This window comes from Parasteatoda tepidariorum, chromosome 12 (assembly GCF_982258835.1).
Source record: "Parasteatoda tepidariorum strain Cologne lab strain chromosome 12, Ptep-v5.0, whole genome shotgun sequence".
NCBI lineage: Eukaryota > Metazoa > Arthropoda > Arachnida > Araneae > Theridiidae > Parasteatoda > Parasteatoda tepidariorum.
This window is the reverse complement of record NC_141766.1, coordinates 22,492,921-22,520,043: the sequence shown is the minus strand read 5'-3', so window position 1 is coordinate 22,520,043 and position 27,123 is coordinate 22,492,921. Positions and strand designations below refer to the sequence as shown.

Here is a 27,123-nt window from a genome sequence, read left to right as displayed (position 1 = left end):
AAACAAACATTCCCATAATTTTAACTGAAATATATCCATTGAAGGAGACGAGACGTAAGCTCAACTGTCTAGTTGCTAAACAGCAGGGGAAGAAAAAGATAAAAGAACACAACATAAAACTGCCACCTTTTGGCAAAATGCCAACAATCGGCAAAGAAAATAAAAGATGCTTAGAGTATCAATAACGGTGTTGGGACTTCGATTCAGAAAAAAAAAATTTTTACAAGCAAAGACACTAAAGAAATTCAGTTAGTATAATTTGAGGAACACTCCTTATATTGTCTTCTGTTTTTTCTCCTTAATATGTTAAGTAGGTTTGTGGATTGAGTATCTGTGATTAAATTGATTTGTCTGTTCTCATATTTAATGGTAAATTGATAAATGCGCAATTGCTATTTCTTTATAATTTTTAAATACTATTAGTAATAATTTTACTACGCATGATTTGAACATTATTTAGTTCTCGTGAAACTCTCTTTAGTTTTTGTTTGTTTAATATGATTTGAATAGTATTTAGTTTACTTGCCAATGTTTAAATGATATTATATAAATATTTAAATTCAGTTAGTATAATTTGAGGAATACTCCTTACATTTTCTTCAGTTTTTTCTCCTTAATATGTTAAGTAGGTTTGTGGATTGAGTATCTGTAATTAAATTGATTTGTCTGTACTCATATTTAAAGGTAAATTGATAAATGAGCAATTGCTATTTCTTAATAATTTTTAAATTCTATTAGTAATAATTTTATTAAGCATGATTTGCACATTATTTAGTTTTTGTAAAATTCTCTTTAGTTTTTGTTTATGTTTAATATGATCTGAATAGTATTTAGTTTGCAAATGTTTAAATGATGTTAAACTTTATTTTTGATTCTTTATAAAAATGCAGTAATACCATATGGTAATTATAAACTTAGGTTTAAACCTTAAATAAAATTAAAACTCTAGTTTAAGGTTTGGGTATCCCACGCATAAAATTTTTACAAAAATTGAAAAATCATTTTTTGTGATTTTTGATTCTTAAAGTATAGAACGAGTTCAGCTTATGTTGCAGGATATGAATTTTCAAAAGTAATTAGCATCAGCACATTAAAAAGTACAGACTTTAGTCACTATTTCAACAAAATAAAATTTCATTTTCTCGCCATGTCCAGTTCTCAAAAAATATTCATTTATGTTTTTATGTATTTTACAAGTTTGAATGTCGAAATAAAATTCTCGACAATGTCATGTAGGATTTTTTTCATATTTCTACTTTCATTTTTGGAAGCAAGATATTGTTTCTTTAACTTTTATCATTTTATGCGTTTAAAAAATTAAAAGTAAAATATTTACTTTTAAACTTAAATTTTCCTACATTTAAGTTGAGTTTTGAAACATTTTGCAGTATTTTAAACGATGAGAAAAAGAAATAGCGGTATTTTTATGAGCGAAAAAACTGTTCCTGCTCTGGAAGCCATAGGCTATGAAACAATTTTAGCATAGATGCATACAAATATTTTGTTATATAACATGAAAGAACATTGAGCTTCTGCTGCATTATTTGTACACAAATTCAAATAAAGCGCTTTGTTTGCGTTTAAGATTTCTGGGAGTCGTTCTGTAGATATAAATTTGCAAATATTTTATGACTCATATTCTTGACGATGTTTCAGAAGTTCATAGATTAATAAAAACAGTTAAGAAGACTAAAACAGTTGTTAAATTAGTTTTTTTCTTTTGCTTATTTAACTTGCAAAGTAGTAAATAAAGTTTTACTGTTCTTAGAAAACTTCAAACGTAGAAATAACTTAAAAGTAATGCTTACCTCCTCTTACCTAACTAATCAAATTTTTTCAGAGTACCTATCCATGTATGGATATCTGCTCTTTCATCTAAATTGGATAATATGTGGTGGAAGGGAAGGGAGGTGCTGCGTTAACATTAAGTTAAATCTCAGAATGAACAATAATTGATAAAATCAAGTCTGAGTCATACATAAAAATAAGTCGCAAGTTGATACATAATATAGGGAACAAATTGAAGATAAAGATAAAGAAAGAATATTTACACTATTTACAAATTTACAAAAGGGGGAAGACTCCCTGTGCACTCTCTCGCCTCCCACCGGTATAACCGGGCTTCATTGGTGCAGAGAACACAGTTTGTCTAGGGCAGTGGGGATAGTCATGATTATCCGAAATGCTTAGAGAGAACACAGTCGCTTAAGAAAAAAGCGGTTATCGGGCTGAAATTTTTATTGTCATCTATGAAATCAATGTCTAATAACTTATTGAATTTACATGTTGAACAATTTTTGGCACCTTTAAAAAAGGATGCATTGAGTTTAAAAAGGTACTCGTCTATTTTGTCGATTTTGAGGTCATTATAGAGGGTGTTATTTCTGACAAACCAGGGAGCCCCAGTGATTCGTCTTAGGGTTTTGTGTTCGAAGACTCTGAGTCTCTTTCTTTGTGTATTTGTAAGCGTCCCCCATGCCGGGGATGCATAGCTGAGGATTGGTCTTATGCACATTAGATAAATGTGCCTTTTCGTGTTTAAAGCCATTTTGCTATTGCTATTTAATATGGGTTTCAAAGCTTGATAAGCAGCTTCAGCTTTTTTAAGTATATTAGAGACGTGATATTTCCAATTTAGGGTGCAGTTTATAGTGATACCCAAATAGTTTGCTTTAGAGACTTTGGGAACTTCTTCGTTGAATAATAAGATTTTTTCGTAGTTTATAATTTTCTTTTTATATGTTTTGCGAATAATGAGAAGGTTTGATTTGGAGCTATTGATTTTAACCTTCCACCTGCTGCACCAGGCTTCAATATCTTTAACATTGTTTTGTAGTCTTTTAATTGCATTATTTACATTTAAGGATCGGCTGAGTATCGCGGTATCATCCGCATAGAAGGCTGTTTGAATATTTATATCTCCCCTGTTAACTGGGAAGTCTGAGCAGTATATTAGGAAGAGAATGGGCCCCAGAATAGAGCCTTGTGGTACGCCTGCTTGTATTTTTCTCCTTGTAGAGACTCTTACCTAAAAAAATCTTTCTCGGGTAGTCTTATACGGGAAAGGAAAAACAACTGGTAGTAAACCATTTTATTTCTAGCTTTTTAACTCATTATTTATCTCGCAAAGTAGTAAAAAAGTTTTTCCTGTTCTTAGAAAACTCTAAAAGTATTAATAACTTAACAGTAATGTCCTTTACTTACCTGCTCTTACATAAAAAATATTCTCTTACGTAATCTTATCCAGGGCAGAGAAAAGAACTGGTAGTAAAATCATTTTACCTCTATCTTGCTTTTTTTTCATCCTTAATTATTTTACAAAGTAGGAAACAAAATTTTTACTGTTCTTAGAGAACTCCAAAAATATTTATAAATTAACAGTAAAGCTGTAAACTTACCTGCTCTTATCTGAAAAACGCTCTTTCACGTAGAGTTATCCAGGACAGGGAAAATAACTGGTAGTAAAACCATTTTATTATTAGCTTTTTGGAAAGGTAGGGGGGGGAGAGAAAAATACTCATAACTATCGTAACTTACCGGGCTGTATTAACCCCGAGAAAGCGAAAAAAATGGTAGCAAACTAGCTTGTTTAAGAAAAATGGATGGGAAAATTTTCATGGCTACTTTAACTTATCAAGGTTGTTTGAACCCTGGTTAAGGAAAAAAAACGTAGTTAAAACATTTCATTTTTAATATTTTTTAAAAGTAAAGTTAAGCATTTTACTAGTTTTATATTCAATTATCAATCACTGTTAATAAGTATTGATAATCAGTGATACCTCACTTCTCCCGAAAATATCAAATCTAAATGTGCTACCAATTTTTAAATTAGAAAAAAATTAATAAAAAGACAAGGAATTCAAACTAAACTCCGTATCTGGAATATTAACACATGAGTCGTGAGCATAATCTTTCCGATTATGGCCAATGCACTTTAAAGACAGAAGATATGATGAGTAGTAGTTTCAACTGTTTTTATTACATAGTTGGTATTTTTAAGAGCTTCTGGTTAAGATTCTTTGTAATAGAAGGGCGTTATAGCAATTGATACTATAACAGTAAGCAGGTTATATATAACCATTCAACATTTTATAGAATATTGTTTGAACTTGAATGTGTTTATTTAAATAATGTAAGCATAGTGGATAGCAAAATTTTTATAATCAACGTTGATGAATTCTTTTTCAAAGAGCGGTATTATTGGTTCCGTTTTTGGAAAAAAACAACCATTGGCTTGAAAGTAGAAAAAGTAAAATTCACAGAATACTAATTAATTTTGCCAACTCTTTAACCCCTTGGGGGCGGGCAATTCAGAAAAGCATTCGTACAAAATCAGAATCAAGTTGTTATTAAATAAAAAACGGTAACTTAAATGTAGTCGTTGCTAATTTGACAGACATATTTTGCTTTTACGTTAATTATTGTTAGTTTAATCATTTATATAATCAATGTTAATTCAAAGTATAACTAAATAGTTTTATTTTGAACAAAATAATGGTGAATTAAATAAATCAAACAATTATAACTCCGCCCACAAATAAACTGCTAAAGAAATACTTTGATTACCAGTTTTATATTTTTACCCTGATTGATACAGTTTTATGCTGTCACGTATTTGTGACAGTCGGCGCGAAAGGGTTAAAAGGCTCACAACAATGCGAAAGTTACAAGTTTTGCACTTAGTACGAACTTTTGAGTTATTTAGATATAGAGGTAGGATAATTAACGTTAAATTAAATTTACCAAATCAAGAATTCTACATTAAAACAGGAATTTCGCTACTACTTGAAAAATATCGCTCAGATAGCTCAGAAAATTGGTACCTCAGTAGATTAAGTGACCGGACTATGTCTGTTCAGAACGCTGTATCGGTAGGTGTGCAAGGATTATAAGGATGCGGTAATAACAATTATCCCGTGAATGCCACGCTAATTTTACATGGCTTGCCCGTCTGGCCAAACGGTAGATAACTACAAACTAAATATGCAAATATTAGACAGAATTTGCTAGTTTTTGAAGAAGTTTAGCATGACGCATCGAAAGCTGGATATTTGTGATAGTATTTATGTATTTGGTTCTTATATATATTTGGCGCGAAGCACCATCACCCGATTCGTCTATTTTGTACCAAAACACTTGTACAGAAAAGAATGGTAAATTATATAAGCCTACGAATGTTTACAAATCGTGGTGAATAAAATTCTACTAAATTGAATTTATTAAACCAAAAATCACAATTAATAAACTACCACTTGAAAATATTTATTCGCTGTTCGGAGCAAGTTGGCCTCTCTGTGTATATAAAAAAAACTATTGTTGTGTGTTCATTATTGCATTAATTTCTTCAAACCATTTTAGTAACGATAATAATATAAAAAAAATTAAAAGCATTAAAAATTTACTAGAATTATAATAATTATAATAATATAAAAGAAAATTAAAAGCATTAAAAATTTACTAGAATTATATGTTTCTAATAATCTTGTCTTCGCCGGTCACCGCTGCCCCCCGTGGCTTTACGAACAAACTCAGTGTCGGTCACCGGTGCCTTCCATGGCACTTAAAGTATTAAAAGTGTATACGAAGAAGGTAGGCAACACATGTTGGTTTATTATAAAATTCAGATTTCAAAATTATTATAATAAACTCTGATGAATTATTTTTCTAAAAACAGTGACATCGTCTCAGCTCTTAGAGAGAGAAAAAAGTCTTTATCCAGAAATGCCAACTGCTCCGGACACGCCAAAATAATTAAAAAAAACGGTAAATAACTACAAAGAAATTTTGCAAATATTTGATTATTTTTTCTTGCTTTTTAAAAGGCATGGCACGATATAAGTACTATAAAGTGGTGAATTATATAAGCCTACGAATTATTTAGAAATAGTGGTGGATAAAAATCTACTAATTTGAATTTATTAAACCAAGAATCACTATTGATAAACTACCACTTTAAAATATATATTTGTTGTCCGGAGCAAGTTGGCATCTCTGTTTATCATTGAGCGAAATCAGTTCACTTGAAACTTTCCGAATACTAATTAATTTTGCTACCTCCTTATAAGGTTCGCTACAAAGCGAAAGATACAAAGTAGCGTTTAATATGAACTTTAGAATTACTTAGATATTGAGGTAGGATAATTCACGTTAAATCAAACATAATAAATCAAAAACTCTACATTAAAACATGAATTTTGAAGGTACTCGAAAAATATCGCTGTATAGAAAATTGGCACTTCTGTAGATGAACCAGAACCAATCCGTTCATAACGCTGTATCGGTAAGTATCGCGATTGTAAAGATGCGGAAAAAGAAAAAAAAATGTTTTCAAGAAGATTGGCAATACAAGTAGGTTTAACATAGTATTCATGTCTTTCTGGTGCTTACCTTTAAGATTGGAAAAACCTCCCCGCGTCTTCGTCAAAATTTATCTGGGAGTTTGAGATCTTTGTCTTGTCTTGAATTGAGAACTGGGCACCTCGGCCGCGCAGTGGCCCCTATCCCATCTATCATGTATTTTTTTAATTTCGAATTGGTTCTTTGTGGTCAGGGGCGTTTGAGACCGTTCAAGACCTATTCCTCATCCATCTTGAAGTTTTAACTTTAAGGTGGTGCTTTTTGGAAACTGGAATGCAAATTGCATACCTGCCAACTTTTAATCTTTTCCATTATAATTTTTCCCAGTGGTATTAAAATAGAATTAAAACTTCAATTTTAAGCAAACAAACACGTTGTATTTGAGAAAACTTAAGTTGACAACCATGACAGTAACGCATATTAATATATGTGCTTAATTTTTGTAAGAATAGTGGTGATCAAAATCATTTAAAAATTAAAATTATAAAAGAGAAAATAGTATATATTTACTACCACTTTAAATATGAAAATAAAATCTTCCGGAAAATCCGGAAGAGTTGGCAGGTATGAAATTGAAGTGACTGCTTCTTCGTTTGTTCGCTGTAGTGGCGCTGGGCGCCTGTGGCCTTACGGCTCTTTTCCCATTCATCCTGAAATTAGACTAAGAAACATACAAGACAAAAAATATTTTGGGGCGCAAAATTGGAGTTCGTGGGCGAAAAAAAATTTAACTTTTCCATTATTAGGTAATAACAAAATTACAAGTAATAAAGAAGTACATGAAAAAAGGTAAAATTAAAGTACAATGAGAAAATAAACACAAATGAATATTTACAGTATGGGAATATATACAAAAGGGTGGGGCGAGTTATAGAAATGTGAGGATCTGTGTATATGTGCAAGTGTGGTTCTGTTAAAGTAGAGACCCAGCAGTCCTGGTCATTACCACTCGTGCCGGGTTGCTCTCTACACATAAGTTACAGGGATTATTTAGATATTGAGGTAGGATAATTCCCGCTAAATCAAACTTACCAAATCAAAAACTCTACATTAAAACATGAATTTTGAAGGTACTCGAAAACCCTGCTAGCTTACCCCTGATCTGACCCCGAGGGGTTAGCTTCCTCGTTTGGACTTCAGATCCAAACATAAATTAGTACATTATTAATTTAGCATGGTAGATATAATACTAATATTGACACATTTGAGCAACTGATTTTCTCGTTTTTCGAAGAAAAAAAATTCCATGCCATGTACGCGATAATTTTTTTTTCAATTACGCAACTTATAAAAAATTGAAACATGTATAAAAGTCTAATTGTGAGTCTCAGAGAGAAAGAAGGGAAAAAAATAAGAATGTAAGATTTATTAAGTTTTATTATTTTCCAACGTATAAGAAGTAGAAAGTAATCTTTTCACTTGATTTCTTTCCATGATTGCAACTCTGGTTTTATCGATAAGAAAATCCTTTTATATCCATATAATTTTTTTTCTACAATCTGTTTTATTCCACATTGCTCGCAGATTAAAACTGCACATTGTTCTTTAAAATTAAACATTGCAATTTATTCCAATTATTTCAAAAACCAGATGTAATATTCTATTTGATTTGAAATATTTTCTTGTTCCAAACTACTTTATTTTAAACTAAAAAGAATTTATCCCCATTATTATTTTTATGACATTGCATGGAGGTTTGTATAGTTCATTGATTTTACGACATAGTTTGAGAGTTTGCGGATTTCGAAAGAAAATAAAATTAATTAAAGTTTCAATACCCAAGAATCAAGGTTTTTTGTTCACATTGGAAGAAAAGGAAAATAAAAGTTTTACGAGAATCGATTCAATAAGGGTCACTTGGAAGTGTAAATAAATCGTAAAAAAAATCCTAAGTAAGAAAATGAAGTAATAAATTGTAATATTTTGAAAATGGGTTTTGTTTTTTTAGCAGTTGTTACATTCCCGTTAAGAAATTCACTAATTTTAAATCAAATATTTTTCTTCAAGAATTAAAAGTAAAACAAAGTTTTGAAATATATTCTTAAAAATACAGAAATCTATTTTATATAATTCTGAAGTATTTTATCAATTTTTATTCTTCTGAAATATAGCACAGGCTCATAATAATGTCTCTGTGATTTTATTGCGGAAACATAATGCTTTTTGTATACGTTCCTAGAAATGCTTCATGTTGGTTATGAATATATTGTTTTTTTTTTACTTTTCAAAAAATAATCTGTAAAGAATCATTCATAAAAACTATTGAAAACTATACATTATTGTATTTCATAATTTGTAAAAATTTTAAAAATATAATAAAATGATGAAAATACATTAATAACATTATGAGCTTAATTTTTTAGTTAAACAAAATGTATTCATGATTTTCTTTTAAATTTATATAGTTTATATGTATTTTGTTTTAGTCTGTACACTAATAAACTAGTTTGCTCTCTAATTTGTAGATGGCAGCACCATTTTCACATTGAAAATATTTGAAATGTTCTCTCAATGTTAATGAGAATTTTTTCGAAACTGTAATAGACGTTTTAATGATGTTAAAGAAACACGACCGATTTAGTGTTTTAGGAAGTATATAAAAATATTACGGAATCGTGAAGGATAATTATAATGCATAATTTATAATTGTTAATTTCGTTTTATCTCTCTTGTGTTCTTCCTGACCACACAATCGCGCCGATCCGCAAAACGTTCGATAATTTGATGATAGTGGGCTCGAATCACACCGTAACCTTGGAAGCATTGATTTAATGCAGAAACTGTCCTTTTTAAACGGTATGTGCAAGTATTGCTATCTATTTCATACCTGCCAACTTTTACGCATTTGGCGTGAAATTTTATTTTTACATTTAAAGTGGTAGTAAATATGTACTATTATTTCTTTTATAAACTTATTTTTAAATGATTTTGATCACCACTATTCTTAAAAAAATTAATCATATATATTAATATGTGCTACTGTCATGGTTTACAGCTTAAGCTTTTTCAAATACATCATATTTTTATGCTTAAAATCGAAATTTTAATTCCATTTTAATACCACTGGGAAAAATAATAATGGAAGGGATAAAAAGTTGGCAGGTATGGTATTTACCACTTGACACGGAATCATGGACCGTTGTTTAGTAACGGGCAGAATGAATTACATACCTGCCAACTTTTAATCCCTTCCGTTATGATTTTTCCCAGTGGTATAAAAATGTAATAAAAATTTCAATCTTAAGCAAAAAAATACGCTGTATTTGAAAGAGCTTAAGCGGCCTTCCAGGATAGTAACACATATTAATATATATGCTTAATTTTTTTAAGATTAGTGGTGATCAAAATCATCAAAAAATGTAGTTTATAAAAGAAAAAAAAGTATATATTTACTACCACTTTAAATATAAAAATAAAACTTTGCGCCAAATGCGTAAAAGTTTGCAGGTATGGAATTATGAGTAGTTAAACCTGCATATATATAAGTGACAATTAAGTGACAAAACAACGACGCATTTCATTTGTTTAACGTTCCAATGATTTTGTTAAAATGATTAATTAAAAAGTGGGTTTTATTATATCAATAAATGAAATACTAAATTTAGCAAAACAAAAAAATTTAGTTCGAGAATAAAAACTAAAAATATCTAATCAAAATTATTAAACTAAATACATTTTGAACGATTGTAATGGAATTAAGAAACAAAATGAAAAAATTAGTAAAAAACTTATAAAATTACTCATGAAAGAGTAAATTAGTCTTATCTTGACAAGTGGTAATTGCTTTTAAAATAGTTACATCTTGAAAAGAATAATTTTATAATCGAAATACCTGTGTATTATAGTTTTAATCAAAATGATCTTAGGAAGTCAAATTGCGGAAATTACTATGCGCTCTGAATTAAAATAAAATTAATTAATGTTTTAAGTTTTACTTTACGTACTTAAAGATTCAAAAAGAAAACTATTATGTAGTCTCTTATCAAACTAAAACAGAAATACAATCAAGACTTAATAAATTACTATTTTAAAATTCTCTTAATAAGCCAAATCTTTGTTTAGCATCAAATTATGAATGCAGTTATATACTACAACTCATTCAGTTTTTTTCTACACAAAATAAATACACAAATTGAAGGTTAATAGATTTTTTCAAGCCAGCATAAATTTATAATATAAATAACTATAATTTAAATAAATTAATGTATTTTTTAAAAAAATTATCGATCAAGTAATTTTGAAATTTGGGAAAAATTCCTGATGCGGTTATTATGTTAGATAAGTTTCTGAATTATGCATTTCAATGGAACTAAATTTCATTTCGTAATTTTCAAACAACTATATATCAAATATTCAAAAAAATATAGATTTTTGCATCGAAATAGGCTTGAAATTAAAATATTTTTATTGATATTTTCAAATGTTCTACCGTTTATACGTTATGAGTTAGTTTGCTATAAATTGGAATAATTGCCAATTCTTACTACCTCCTTATTTACGCCAGCAAACAAACAGGTTTAGTCTTTTTTTAATCATCGTTTTTTTCTCATGAAACAACAGTATTTTATGACGTTTTTTTAATTTGCTTAAGTATTAATTTGCAGCCCTAAAATTATATTTTTTACTCCATTTTTGTCAGGGGTTCTTATAATATAAATTAAAGGGACAATGATTGGAATCACCCTGTATATTAGACATAAAAATCCACTTATGCTTTCTAGCACTTAATGTTTTCTTAATTATTTTAGTTACATAAGAGTAATATTGTTAAAATATCTAGTACTAAAAGACATTTATTAGTTCAATGTAAATTCCGACTGAAAATAGGCAAGTTAACTAAAAATACCGAACTGTAGATAAAGAATTTAGAAATTGTATGTTTTAATAGCTCTTTACTGTTTTGCAGAGAAAATGTAAATGGAATTTTCCCAACATTTTCTTAAATTACTTTGTGAGTGCTTAAATGCAAAAACGAGAGCATTTTTGTAAGGTATTATTTAATTAAAAGTTCTACACTTCGTTTAAAATAAAATGAAACATAAACAATAAACTGATGTTAAATTTTAAATGTAATACACGATTCTCAACATGAAGCTTTTTCAATTATAAAATGGGAACCTAAGAATTTTTTTTTATTTTTTTAAGAAATGGTGAACAAAAATCCTTTGAATTTCGTTTACTTCTCAGGAATAATATTTTCATTTAAATATGCTTGCTACTAGATGCTTGCTACTTTATTTAAACATGCTTCCTTTTTGCACTAATGGTGAAATGATATTAACACATGAAACTAATTACCCGTAAAATTAATTGCAAATAAAGCATGCTCATACCATTCTAAAATGTCTTAAAATCATATAGCTGTAGATATTTAATTTAAATTCCAACTATTACATGAAGCCTACATAGGCTGTAAAAAAATTCAGAAACTCTGGAAGAGTAGCAAAAATCTCTCTTCAATTACGCATATAAACAAGTTCAAACGCATTTAAACAAGTTCAAATGTATTTAAACAAGTTCAAACGCATTTAAACAAGTTCAAACGCATTTAAACAAGTTCAAACGCATTTAAACAAGCTCAAAAGCATCTAAACAAGCTCCTCGATATCAGATTTCGAAAAGACTGGTTTTTCCCTATGTATTTATCTTTCTTTTAAATATTTTATGTATTGTTATTTATTTCAGGTTTCCATCCATTCGATATAATAAGGACCTCGATACCAAAGTTTATTTAATTTTATAACCAGTGTAGAGCAGCTGACCCTTTTTTGAACTAACGACTTCCAATGCCTTGTAATTTTGAACCCAACCCAGAAGATTCATGGATCAAGCATTGGGACAAACCAGCTATATGAAACTAACCAGCATTCACGTCGCATGGTGATGAAAACAACGAAAACTTTCTACGGTTAGCTCGACAGCAAGGGAATTCTAACCCATAATCTGTCTACTACGGGGGATATTTTAAGTCAGCACTGTGGTCGGGCGAGCCATATCGAAAAGCCATCTTCGACAAACTTCAACCCAAACATCTTGAGATTCGAACCTGGGTTGCCCCGTTAGGACACGAGCACTCTATCCCCTTATCACCGTGACACTTAGAAGCAGGATACGAAAAATACTGATTTTATCAATGCATCAATCTTTCTTTAATATATCATAATATATTATTCTTTTTTTCATGATTAAATATCCGATCAATCTTTGTCGTTCTCAGAATTTTTCAAACTTTAAAATCTAATCTAGTGCTCTGTGTTAACTGTGGCTTAACTTATATGCTTCTTGCTTGACTTATTAAATAACAACTTCTCATGAGGTCTAAACCAGAAAAGAGAGAAAAAAACTGCATATCATATCTAGATTGTTTTCGGGAGGGGTGAAATATTCCCGCCTAAGAAGACTATTTTTGCAATTATATCATCTATGTAAAATTGTTTATCATACGTGAAAAATAAATAATGGTAAACAGTTTATAATAAAGAATTTTTAAAACTTTCCCTTTACTTTTAATATAAACATGAAATAAAGTGGTTTCAATACCATTTTTTTTATAATTTCAGGCGAACAAACAACATTTTCACAGAAAATTTAAGTTTATAATATTCTATAAATTTACATCGAACTCCTGATAAATGATTTCCAGTAGACGCTAGCATACTTATAATGGTTTCTTTCACTGCAAAGAATAACTGCAAATTCTACAGAAAAAAAACAAATATATTTTCACTGAAAAAAGAACTGTTTTTAAAGATAAATATAATTTTTTTTTGTTTTTAATCGTTACCCGCCCCCCACCCTAAAAAAATTCTAATTTTTTTTACAGGTTTTCTCCGTATATTTGTCCACTTAAAGCTGTTTTGTAAAAAAACAGTTTTTCTCTAATTTCATTCTCATAATAAACGGATTAAAACTGCCACTTCAAATTCTAGTTTTTACCATGTAATTTTGCTGACCGTTAGATAACCTTATTTTCTTTCAAATCATTTTACAATTATTTTCTATACATGCTCTTGTTTTTTAGAAATGATTTTATGGTTTTGAACATCGCTGCGACAAAATAAAGAACAATAAAATTGCGATTCAACTACCCTCTTTAAGCATGATTTTTAGGTAAGTTAAATTGCCACAGGTTTTAAGAAGGTTAGACAACTATAGTTTTAAACGTTTTTACACTTAAATATGATTTCAATAATCAAGACATTAAAAATTACGATTTTTCTTTACAGCCAAACATTGGAGCTGACACAGCTCAGGTGTCAGAATACTTTCCGCTCAATGATGCGACCCGGGGTCGAATCCGGGCGTCATCATGTGAATTTCAGACAGATCATGTGACAGTTCATGTGAATTTCGCTCTCAGCTAACACGAAGCACAATGCTGACATTTTTAGAATTTCATTCATTAAAATAACAGAGTTTGTCAAAATAGCAGTTCTTAACTGCTTAAAAAGTGCCTGTTTTCAAATAACAATATTTTTCTATAAAATAAACGGTTTTATACTAATGCATCAACTGATAGTCTTTTCCTGAAAATGTAACATTTATTTTTTACAGTTTACATTTTTTATTCATTTACAAAACTTCTATTTATTAAGAAACATCTTTATGCCAATATGCTTTACATTTTTTTTTCTTTTTAAATTCTACATTGCCCTTTAAAAACCATTTCCTTTCAAAATAATAAGAGCTAAGAATACTTCGATTAAAAATATTGGCTAAAAAAGAAAGAGGCCAAATCTTATCGAATTACGCAATTGGCATGCATTGGTTGATTTGCGAAAACTCAAATTACAATAAACTTTTGAAGTTTGAATGTGCTGAATACTTATGTCAACAATGCCATTCCATTTATTGGAAAAATTTTCTAAATTACATAACCTTTAGATTAAGCATTGGGAGATTAATGTGACTAATTACTGAAATATTCTTCGTGCAGTATTCAGTAGCAGAAAACATGCACTATTTATAGAGCTACTCTCGACTACAGCTCTTGAATTTGATTATTGATCCTGGTGAAGCGCAGACTAATTTACGGTTTATGGCAAGATTCTACATCAAGATCCTAAATACCACCTTCAAATATTTCGTTTTAACTAATAACACCAACGTGTTCTTAATTTGTTGAATAACTTTGAAGATAAAGTGAAAGTCATTTAATAAAACATGACTAAATTACAAATTCCGTTAAGCATTTCTCAGAATATTTATAAATGTTTATTACTAAGATAAAAAAAAAACGATATGTATATGTATCCTGTATAAACAATGAATGAATCCTATTTTACCATGACACTTTGTAAATGTAAAAAAAAGGATATGTATTCTATTGTCTTAGTTAAAATAAATTAAAGTTATAAAAATTAATGTAAAGTAAGTTTAATATACATGAACGTTTACTTCAAAATAAATCACTTCAAATAGAAATTAATAAATTGGTATTACATTTTAGTTTAAAATTTTTTTTCAAAAACTAATAATAAAGTGACATAATAATCTATGATGAAATAGACAAAGTACAAATTTTGATAAAAAGTACATTTGATATAGATGAGTGTTTTATGCAAAATAAATTACTACAAATAGAAATTAACAAATTAGTATTTCAGTTATGTTTAAGCATTTTCTTCAAAAACTAATAGAAATATACTATTATAAAGCTATATGATATGACTATTAGGTATCAATTTTAAGCAAAATAATACATGATGAAATAGAAAAAATATAAATATTAATAAAAAATTACATTTAATAAAGATGAGCGTTTAATTAAAAAAATACTACAAATGGAAATTAATAAATTAATATTTCATTTATGTTTAAGCATTTTCTTCAAAACTAATAAAATTGCATTATTATAAAGCTATATGATATGGCAATTTTGAGCAAAATAATACATGATGAAATAGAAAAAAGATTAATATTTATAAAAAATTTAAACTTAATATACGAGATGAGCGTTTAATTAAAAAATACTACAAATCAAAATTAATAAATAAGTATTATATTTATGTTTAAATACTTTTTTCAAAAATTTAGGGTAAAATTATACTGTTATAAAATAAATTTATATGGCTGGACATCAATTTTGGACAAAATAGATGAAGAGGGAAGGAAAAAGGGGTAGGTTAGAAGTTGAACTTTAAGAGATGAGGTGTCATTCTTTCAAAACTCTCTCAGTATATTGCCTCATTGAATGCCAATTTTTTTAGTAAAGCTAAAAAATGTAACCAGACACAATTTATAGCATCTTCAGCAAAGAATTCATGAATGAAAATATTACATGCCCCATTGTCAGCCATTTTCTTATCGGAAGGTATACTATCCAAGAAATATAGAAAGTGGTGTAAATATTGTACATAGTCTTTTTCCCCATTTCTTTACCATTTATATATATCAGGCTAGTGTAACCGGGGAGCAACCATGGCCACCGAGAAATAAGGCAGTTGAGATCACAGTCTTTTAGTGACATCACAAACAGTGGCTCATAGCTGGTAAGCGATTAACCGATAATTTCAAATATTTGTCATTCATTAAACAATAGTCCCGTTTGTCCGTCGGGTATGTCGTTATAAACCTCTATCAAAATTGCATATAGCATTATTTTGCAACTTTTAATCATGCCATATGCATGTGTAGTTCCAAAATGTCAAGGGAATTACACAAATGGGCCTAAAGTTCCAGTTTTTACGTTTCAGAAAAGTGTGGAAATGAGACGAAAATGGATTAATGGATAACGAGACAGTTATCAAATAACTGTTAATAGTCGAGTAAGTGTTATTTATCTTTTATATTTTAACATTCTTTTTTGCAGACTTTATAATAAGCTTTTTAATTACGTAATGAAATAAGTTGTATTTAAGAATTACAATGTTTTAGGTACTGCTTATTGTAAGCGAATATTAGAATATAAAACTAGCAAAGCATTCGTACTTTTGCAAAACTTTTAGACATGAAATAAAGCAAATTTAAACATCATTTGACTTGTTTAAATGTAAATATATATATATATATATATATATATATATATATATATATATATATATAAATTTTAAATATATAAACAAATATCAGATGTCATTAAAGAGTTAAAATTTTTATTATTAAAAAACTAGTAAAAATGCTTTAGTTACATTTTATATTTTTAAAAGAAAGAAAAATTAATAACAATGTTGATTGGCACTTGAAACTTAGCTTACGATGAGTAAAATTTCATAAACATTCATAATTGGAAGCAAAAAAACTCAGATGCCTTAAATCATATTAATAAAAAAGGAATTTAATTCATTGTTAGCCATTTTAATTTTTGTACGTAAAAATTTTAAATGAATATTAATGAAACTCTTCTTTATCTTCACATGGTATGAATAAATTTTGAATTTGCTCCAGGTTAGATGAGCTATTCTCATTTTATTCCCTTTTTTATGTTTATCTTATATTTCTGGAAGAGTTTATGTAAACAAGCTCTAAAACAATAATATATAAGTTTATACATATGCATGCATATTAAGTCAAATGTATTTTTTATAAAATATATTAATTAATGAGATCTATCTTTCGAGTAATAGGAAAAATGATTTTAATAAATGTTTTTATATTTTTTCTATCTTAATTTTTTAAAAAAATCAAATGTAGTTAATAAAAAATAATGTTGTTAATAAAAAATGTTTTCTTGTCTTTTACAGTGAGTAATTTTTTAATTATTGAACAATTTCTACTCCAAAATATTATACTAATAATTTTTTAGAGTAATCTCTATTTTGGGATATTTTTTAACAAATCTTATAAGAGAGATTGTCATCAATAAATTTATATGTTAGAAAAAAACTTAAAATTTCAAAATACACTTTACATTCTTATAATAATGAACAAAAATGAATAAAAAGTATATTTATTTTTGAAAATAATAAATATTATTTTTAAGTTTTACAATCCTAAGGATCGAAATACTTTGATAAATTACTTATATTATTTTGTCCTATTTCAATATTATATGGTCGTTTATTTGTAAATAATTGCAGTATTTATATTTAGATTATTTCCATTGAAATTTAAGTGTATACGATTATGAAAGAAACTCTTTAGAGCGAACCTATTATAAAATAAAACTTTTATGAATGTGCCAATAAAATTTTTAATTTCCTTATTTGTCTCTTTTCTGCCATGATATAACATATTTGTATTTGTCTCGTATCCGTTTCCTTATTCAAATGCATTATTTCTTATTTTCAAATATATAATTAAATCTAATATATGATTACATATTGGAAAATAATAAATAATACACTTAAATAAGGTTTATTTTGATATTAAAAATAGTTATGATGAGCCAAGATTTTAAAACGAACGAAAATAAAAAATCTTAATTAATCATTTTCTATAATGAAATACACATAATATTGCTTCATGAAAAGCATCAAACAGTCCTACACGTTCATTTTATTGAGTTATATTGTGATAAATAACATTGATTTATTCTCATGTAAAGCTATTAAATTAGCTAAAGCAAAAATATTTTACGTTGCTCAACAGTTTGAGCTATTTATTATAGTTTTCTCTTAACACATTGCTGACCGGCAACTTTTCTGAAAATAACCCCCATGTGCCCGGCTATTGTTTAGAAAGCCGATGAGGAAGTAAAACAATATAAATAAACTTTACAAATTTTTAATGCCGTATGATAGAGAGTATAACAATCACCTAAGTGTAATGGTGCACCATAAGTTTTGCAAATGTATCATGTTTCGTAAAGCTATAATAAATTGGTATAGAATTAAATAGTAAAACTTGAAAGTAAGGAAAATTACGCCCACTTTTTAAAATAGTCACCACGAGATCACTGCTAACGAAAACACGAGTTAACTCGTGGCCGGTTAGTAATGTGCTAAAACACAAATCTGAATACCGCGTTATCTTATAGTTCGCTAACACTTCAGAGGATGACTTCACAAATCTGCTGAGAGGCCTTGACTCTTGGTGGCTATGGAGCAACCCACCAGAGTCTGCGCATAGCCACTGGGAGGCACCTATATTACCATTATTTATTTTTTTTGACCATAATGTTTGTGCCTTCCAAATACTAGGCTAGCCTTGTCATTATCGCATCTTTTTTTAGTCAAATAAAATCTGATGGATCAGTGAAGGAACACCAGGGCTCGCACTGAGTAACCAGAAAAATTCTAAGTCTTAAGTTTAAGACACAGTGTATTTGCTAAGCAGTAGTTAACAGAAAGATACATTCAATGAGGAACAGAAAAAACACTGCTATTATTTAATTTACACAAGAGTTTTTCGTATAAAGACCATAGGCAATAATGGGTTAAAATCCGCCGTGCTATACATTCATTTCAACCCAGGAACAGAAAAACATGTTCTGCTTTGTGAAAATATATATTCTAGAGGTAACAAACTTTTAGTTATTTTTAGTTTATTTTTAATTTTAAGTAATTTTTCCACCACTACATATGCAAACTGCACATTCCAAAAAAGTTTTAATAAATTGGTAGCAAATAAAAGCGTAAAACGCGTGGAATAAGGATAATTACGTACATTCTTTAAAACTTTCACCACGAGATAATTGCAATAAAGTTGCACTTCATATGATACTTTGAATATTTGATATGCAGTGATGGAAAATTTACTGAAGTGAAAAATACTAAATTAAAAATAGCTTTAATTTTCATTACTGCTGGAAAATATTTTTTGACAAAGTGGAGCAAGTTGGCATTTCTGCAATTGCAATCCAATTATTACTCCACTTCTATTTGAGAAATACTTCTTCAAAAGGAATAAAAGTTGACAAGTCTGCAAAGGTATATAATCTTTCTTCGTAATTAGAGCACAACCCCATTACTGTCATATTCCAGCCACCCAAGGGCATCACCACGTACGAAAGAGTCAATTGTCCGCTTCGCGGACAGGCACTATGAATGCTACTTCAGTCCAATTCCAAGCCATGTAGTTGAATTAGTAAATTAATAAAAATAAAGTTAAAAGTTTTATATTGCTAACCACATTGTTCAGCTAAGATTTTTTTATCTGTATTAAAAACTAAGAATGAAATAAGGGAGGAATCAGTTTTTTTGAAAGAAAAAAAAAGGAACTGTTATCTTGCCTAGTGTCTGTAATTTATTGGTACAATCTGTTGCACTGTATAGTATATTCTAATACAGTTAAAAACAAATTAATGAGTTACAGTTTACAGCATTTTAAACAAAATGCTGTTTGATCATCGTAATTTTATGATTAAATTTGAAATTTATATTCAAATAATAGTTTTTTTTTTGTATGTGACATTTTGAAATGTTTCTTTTAGAGGTCACTCATCAATTTCTGCAAAGAAGAGAAATAAAAAAGCCATCAATCAGCAAAAAATCATTAAGTAAGCACTCAACAAAACATTACAAACTTAAAATTAATAAATTAATAAAAACAGTAAATTAATAAAAAGCTATTTCACAAAAACAATAAATTAATAAAAGAAGTTAATTAATAAATATATTAGATTAGCAAAAATAGTCAATTAATAAAAATAGTTAATTAACAAAAATGGTTAATTAATAAAAATAGTTAATTAATAAAAATAACTTTAAATGCTTCTTATTACTAACTACATTGTATAGGAAAGATTTATTTTTAACTACATTAAAAGATAAGAATGAAATAAGTGGGAAACCAGTTTTTATGTTTTCGAAAAGATAAGAAAAGAACAGTCAAATTTTTTTGTCAAGCGACTGATATCTGTTGATACAATCTGTTGAACTTAATTGCATATTCAAAATAGTTCATAACAATTTTATGAGTTACAATTTCTATTTTAAACAAAATACTTTTTGATCATCTCAAACTTATTTAATTTTAAACTTATATTTATATAATAATTTCGAATATTTCTTTTGCAAATCACTCATCAATTTCCGTAACGAAAAGAAATAAAGAATCTATCTATCAGCAAAGTTTCCTTAAGTAAGCACTCAACAAAGCTTTAGAAACTGCAGTTACAGTTAAGGAATGGGTCGGTGAGTCTAGTTTCCTTTGAGAGAGCTTACAATAGGAAAGAAATGCTTTCAAGAGTAGAAGAAATTCAAGAAACGGTGAAGGAGCAATCTAAGAGCATCAATGAGAAAAACTGTCACAAAGTGCAGAATAAGTTACATAGATTTGAGTCAAATGCCAATGGAATCTTTGGGTAAAACCCTAAAAGTCTTAAATTGATCAGAAATATCTATGTAAGAATAAATGATTGTAAAAAAGAACAGCTGAATTACCATCACGTAGAAAATGGAAAAAGAGAGGAAGATTGAAGAAGATATATTGATGGTAAATTCGTAACAACTCAAAAGACGTACTGTTAGCAAAAGGATGTGCATATAGCATTCAAAATATACCTTCCTAGAATACATTCAAAATTGAAAATATACGTTTGAAAAAGTTTATATTTAAATTAAATTTATCGCATAAGAAGGAGTATTAATAATATACCCGATTTTTTTTTATTGGACAAAATATAATATAAAAATAAATAAAAAACTGTCGAAAATAAATGATTGTAAAAGAGAACAGCTGAATTACCATCATGAAGAAAATGGAAAAAGGAAAGAAGCAGGAAGAAAATATACACATAAGAAAAAAATAGATGAAAAGAAAATATAGTTAACGAATTGTTTCAGATTTAATTTTAAAAACAATAAAAAATATATCCTAATGAAATTTCTTTTTGTTTTATTGTAAAAAATATAATATAAAAGTAAATGAAAATATAATAAATAAATGATCGTGAATAGAACAGCTGAATTACCATCACGTAGAAAATTGAAAAAGAGAAGAAGATGGAAGAAGATATATTGATGGTAAATTCGTAACAACGTAAAAGACGTGCTGCAAGCAAAGTGATGTGTATATAGAACTCAAAATAAACCTTTCTAAGATTGTATTCAAAACTGAAGATATACGTGTGAAAAAGACTATACTTGGAAAAAATTCAATGGTTAAGAATAATATTCAAAAATAGAAAATATATAAAAATGAATAAAAAAAATATAATAAATAAATGATCGCAAAAGAGCACAGCTGAATTACCATCACGTGGAATAAATATATAATGAAATAAATAAATAAATAAATATAATGAATAAATGATCGTAAAAGAGAACAGCTGAATTACCATCACGTATAAAATGGGGAAAGAAAAAAGGATGGAAAAAGATGTACGCGTCAGAAAAAATAAATTAAAAAAATAAACTAATGAATTTTTTCTGATTTAATTTTAAAAATGTTAAAAAAATATATACGAACAGATGTTTTTTTTGTTTCATTGAAAAAAAAATAATATGAAAATAAATTTAAAAAAATATAATGAATAAATGATCATAACAGAGAACAGTTGAATTACCAGCACATAAAATAAATATATAGCATAAAATAAATAAAAAAAAGATTTAAAAATAAACTATCACAATAGAGAACCATCACGTAGAAAATGGAAAAAGAGAGGAAGATGGAAGAAGATATATTAACACGTTCACGCCGGGGTGACCTACCGGTGGGTCACGCTAGATTGTCTCATCTTGGCAGCGCGCCGGAGTAAAAACTGGTAACAATAAATTTCATTTTTTAATTTTTTTCCGGGAATACCAAAAATCCATAACTACTAATTGTTTTTAACGGATGCAATTTTTATATTGAATTGCTTCTTCGCCGTGATAAATTTCCTTACAGTGAATTGTTATTGTTGAGAATGGATTAACTCCTCCCGAATATTATCTAATATTAAAATAGTTCTTCTACCAGTATTTTCTCTTTTCTTGTACCAGTATTTTCACTTTTCTTGGCGTGAACGAGTTAATAGTAAATTCGTAACAACGCAAAAAACATGCTGTAAGCAAAATGATGTGTATATAGCATTCAAAATAAACCCTGGGATCTATTCACAATTGAGGATATTCACGTGAAAAAGTCTATATTTAAAATAATCTTAACGCGTTGAATGCCATGGGGGTCACCGGTGAGCGGCACTGAGTTTGGTCGCCGCGTCTGTGGTCACCGGTGACCGGTGAGGCCTAGATTATTAGAAACACATAATTCGAATAAATTTTGAATTTTTTTTATATTATTATTGTTAGTAAAATGGTTTGAAGAAAGTAATGCTTTATAGTGCACTCAAAAATAGCTTTATTTATTTTCACAGAGATGCCAACTTGCTCGGGACAGCGAATAATTATTTTCAAGTGGTAGTTTATTAATTGTGATTATTGGTTTAATAAATTCAATTTAGTAGATTTTTATCCATCACTATTTCTAAACAATTCGTATGCTTATATAATTCGCCCCTTTTTTCAGATATGTTATGCTAAACCTTTTAAAAAGCTAGCAAAATCTATCAATATTTGAAAGTTTAGTTTCTAGTTATTTACCGTTGTGGCCAGACGGGCAAGCCATGTAAAATTAGCGTGGCATTCAGCGTGTTAACGGCGTAAGGCAAAATAGATTAAAAGAAAATATTATGAACGAATATTTTCAGATTTTAAATATTTAGTTTAACAATATATTTTTGCAAAAAAGACTTTTTGTTTCCGTTTTGCATTAATGCATAAGTTGGAATTCTTCAATGTTTATGTAATTGTAATGAATGTTGTGAAATATACTGAGACAATCAGAATAGATTTTTTTTGTTTCATTGAAAAAAAAAATATTATGATAAATAAATAAAAGTATATAATAAATAAATGATCGTAAAATAGAGCTGTTGAATTACCATCACATAGAAAATGAGAAATGAGTAGATGGAAGAAGATATATTGATGGTAAATTCGTAACAAACTAGAAAACGTACTGTAAGCAAAATGATGTGTATAGCATTCAGAATGAACCTTCTTATGATCTATTCAAAATTGAAGATATACTTGTGAAAAAGTATACATTTGGAATTGAGCCGTGGGGGATCAGGTGATAAAGCTCTCGCCTCCCACTGAGGTGTCCTGGGTTCGAATCCCAGAGATAGCTGGATGATATGAATTCCGCAACCGGCTAGAATCGACTATAGTGCTGACGAAAAATATTCTCAGTAGTAGTTAGATCATGGGTAAGAGCAACGCCTCCTATAACTGAAAGCCTCCACAAGGGTTTTTACAGGTAGTCCGATCTGACCACTGTGAAGGATATCCACTTACCGAACGAGTCATTCAATACAGAATATAGTTAAAATAAGAAAGTGGTAGCAAATATATGACTAAAAATTTATTTTATTTATGAATATTATTGGTTTGCCTTATTCATTTGTCCACCACTACAGATTCAATTCTCAAATATATAAGATAAATTTCTCTCAATTACTTTTATGAAAGGTTTTGGGTTCATGCGCAAAACTGGTTCACTTTTTAAAAAGTCTGCGCTGATTACTTATAAAATACCGTGTGGAGGCTTCTTGATGTAGGAGGTAATGGTAAGAGTCCCGTGGTTTGCCTCACTATTTAAAGCAAAAGCGGGTTATTTCATCAAAAAGTTCTCCACTAAGGTAAATTTCTCCAAATATTTGATCCATTAGTTCTCTTGTCTTCTGGATTGAGTTCAAAATTACAAGGCTAAGGAGTTGAACATTTGTAGTTTTAAACTCAAAATTGCATCGACTGTTCAACGACGCTAAAAAATATAAAATCTATACGGAATAAATTTAACACATATGAAAAAATAAATGAAAAGAAAATATGATTGACGATTTTTTTTTCAGATTTAAAATATTTAGTTTCGTAATATATTTTTGCTACCAAGATCTTTCGTTTCCACTAAATACGATGTATAAGGTGGAACTGTGTTAATTCAAGGTGGTGTTAGTTTCAGTAATTATAATAAATGTTGGGAAGTAAGACAATCCGATTAGAAAACTTTTAGTTTTACCGAGGAAAAAAACTAAAAATTCTCCAAATTAGCCAACGTAATGAAGATTAAATAATATAATGATCTGAAATATTGGGATACTAAAAAAAAAAGTATTCTTACAATTCTATTCACTAGAATGTCTAAACATTTTAACTTCGTTCTTAATTAATTTCTTAGCATTTTAACAAACAAACTTAACAATGACAGACTTCTTGAGAATGTCTTCGGTTACAACTATTTCATTTCAAGTAGTATAAGTAGAAGTATTTCTTTGTTCCTTAGCTTTGCTCAGTACAAACAAATATAAACAAAAAAAAACATTTTTTTTTTAAATTTTCAAAGTAAAAACAGAACATCAAATAAATCTATTCAAATGAAGATTTTTCTGTAAAACTTATGAAAATAATTAAATTAAAAATTTTAATCTTAATGATCAAATTCTTTGTTTATCGGAAATTGTTTAATACCATCCAAATTATCTTTTAAACAATAACATGTTTGTTACGGTCGACTGAAAAAGCAAAAGATGTTGATTAAAAATTTTAAAATGCAATTAAAAGAGATTAAATATAGCAACTTTTCGTAGCATATTTTTTTCAGCTTACTACTGAAAGTGCTAGCAAAGATAGTTTTTACTTTGAATATGAATAATTTGAAATGTTAGTCATAGTGGTAGTTATGATTGATTGATTAAAGATATAATGTTGTTGTCGGCCGTTAAAGCAGAGGGGGTGCAATTGTTCTTGTTTTCCATGCCACCATCAGTGTCTAAGAATTTGATTTCTTCCACACATATGCCACACCCGTTTATAGGGTGGACCCATTCATACATCCATACATTCAGCCACAGATAGCGGATAGATTTTGACCGGAACCAGAGAACGATCAATCTCTATTTAGAACCCCTAGAGGTATAATTTGCTTTGGGAGCATGGAGGACATTGCGACCCGACAGATTTAACGAGCACCTGCTACCATTTACTACAAGTGGAGTCTTCGGCCGACTGGATTCCAACTCCCGTTCTCTGGAACGGGAGTCCAGTGTCCTTCCAACCAAGCTATCCCGGCCCATTAAAGAGAAAATAAATGAATAAAATTAAACTGGATTTCTACCACTTTTTACATTTTTAGTCACTCGTGGCATCTACGTATAAAAATAATTTCCTATAAAATTATTTTTTACTTTTAATATTTTTTTATAATAATGAAATTTTCATTTTATGTCTTTTTAGAAAAATCTGTAAATAATGACTCAAATTTAAAAATAAGCTATATTGACGTAACTCTGCAGAATTTTAGTCAAATTTAAGTAGTCGAATAGAAAGTCAGAAAATTGAATATAAATTCACAGAAAGGATAGCTGGATCAGGATTCGTGGAAGAGATTTATGCGTGTTTCTTTTTAAAAGAGAAAGATGAAAAAAAAAAAAAAAAGATGAGCTCAACTGAAATTCTAGAGAATGTGGCTACATGTACTATTCATCTTTATAGAATAATTCTTAACCCTTTCGCACCGACTGTCACAAATACGTGCCAGCATAAAACCGTATCAATCAGGGTAAAACGATTAAACTGGTAATCAAAGTATTTCTTTAGCAGTTTATTTGTGGGCGGAGTTATAATTGTTTGATTTATTTAATTCACCATTACTTTGTTCAAAATAAAACTATTTAGTTATACTTTTAATTAACATTGATTATAAATATGATTAAAGTAACAATAATTAAAGTAAAAGCAAAGTAAGTCTGTCAAATTAGCAACGACTACATTTAAGTTCCCGTTTTTTATTTAAATACAACTTGATTCTGATTTTGTACGAATACTTTTCTGAATCCCCCGTCCCCAAGGGGTTAAATAATGACCTAAATTTACAAATAAGCAATCTAAACATAACTGCAGAATTTTTGTAAAATTTGGATAATTGCGCAGAAAGACAAAAAATCGACTAATAATTCCCAGCAAGAGAGGCTGGATATAGATTCTCGGAAGAGATTTTTGCGTGCGCATTTCTAAAAAGGAAAAATAAAATTAAAGGAAAGAAAGACGAGTTTAACTGAAATGTTAGTGAATACAGCAACAAATAAATTCACTAACGAAGTATAGTTTCTCTACTTCAGTCAAAGTGAATAGCTATAATGAAGCTCAATTGATGAACTATTAAGTTTCAAGATCATCACAAAGTAGAAAACTAATTCAGAAAACTGATTCTTTGTTGTAACTTACGCTTTTTTTCCCTTTTTATGGGTTTTTTGGAAGTAAAATCTGTTTTGAAAGCACTTGATTGTTTCATGCATTCAAGCCGAAAAGGTTCACCCTGGCATGTGGGTGGGACACACGGTCAACATTGAATACCCATCCAATACGATCATTAGGGTGTTCTTCATTGTGCTTTGAATGAAAGCTTAATAAGAAGAAATGTTCTTATTTTTCTCGATCATACATTAAAACTTATTTCGAAGAACCTCCTCTTTGCCTTCTTTCAAAGAACTTGTTTCAAAGAACCACAATTAATGTCCACATTATCGTAGAAAGATCATTATACAAAAGTGAAAGCTTGAGAATGTAAACTCCAGTGCACTTCGACAAGTGGATTAATTAACATATTGCAATTCAAAATATTGCAAATGATAATGCAGTAATGCAGCATTAATACAACTTATTCTCCGTCAAAATTCGTTTTGAAGAGTCGCCTCTCCGCAATAACATTCACATTACAGTAGAAAGATCATTGTTTAAAACTGAAAGATGGAAAATGTAAACGCCAATGCACTTTAACTAGAGGATTATTGAACATATTGCAATACCAAATATTGCAAATGATGGTGCAGTAATACAGCATTGCGTTATACAAGTTATTCTCCGTTAAAATTCGTTTCGAAGAATCACCTCTCCACAA

The 27,123-nt window shown here is 28.8% G+C and overlaps 1 long non-coding RNA gene across 2 annotated transcripts in view; it reads left to right on the top strand.

The window, feature by feature from the left end:
* Positions 1–221: 221 nt before the first annotated feature.
* LOC139427153 (uncharacterized) overlaps positions 222–27,123 on the top strand; it is an 80,678-nt gene continuing 53,776 nt past the window's right edge. The window contains exons 1-4 of one of the 2 annotated variants that reach the window (XR_015430716.1): positions 222–248; positions 13,379–13,467; positions 13,584–13,807; positions 19,670–19,735. This is a non-coding gene — a long non-coding RNA (uncharacterized LOC139427153). Of the gene's footprint in view, positions 249–13,378; positions 13,468–13,583; positions 13,808–19,669; positions 19,736–27,123 lie in introns of those variants that run through there. The other variant, XR_011638312.2, reaches the window with a different exon arrangement.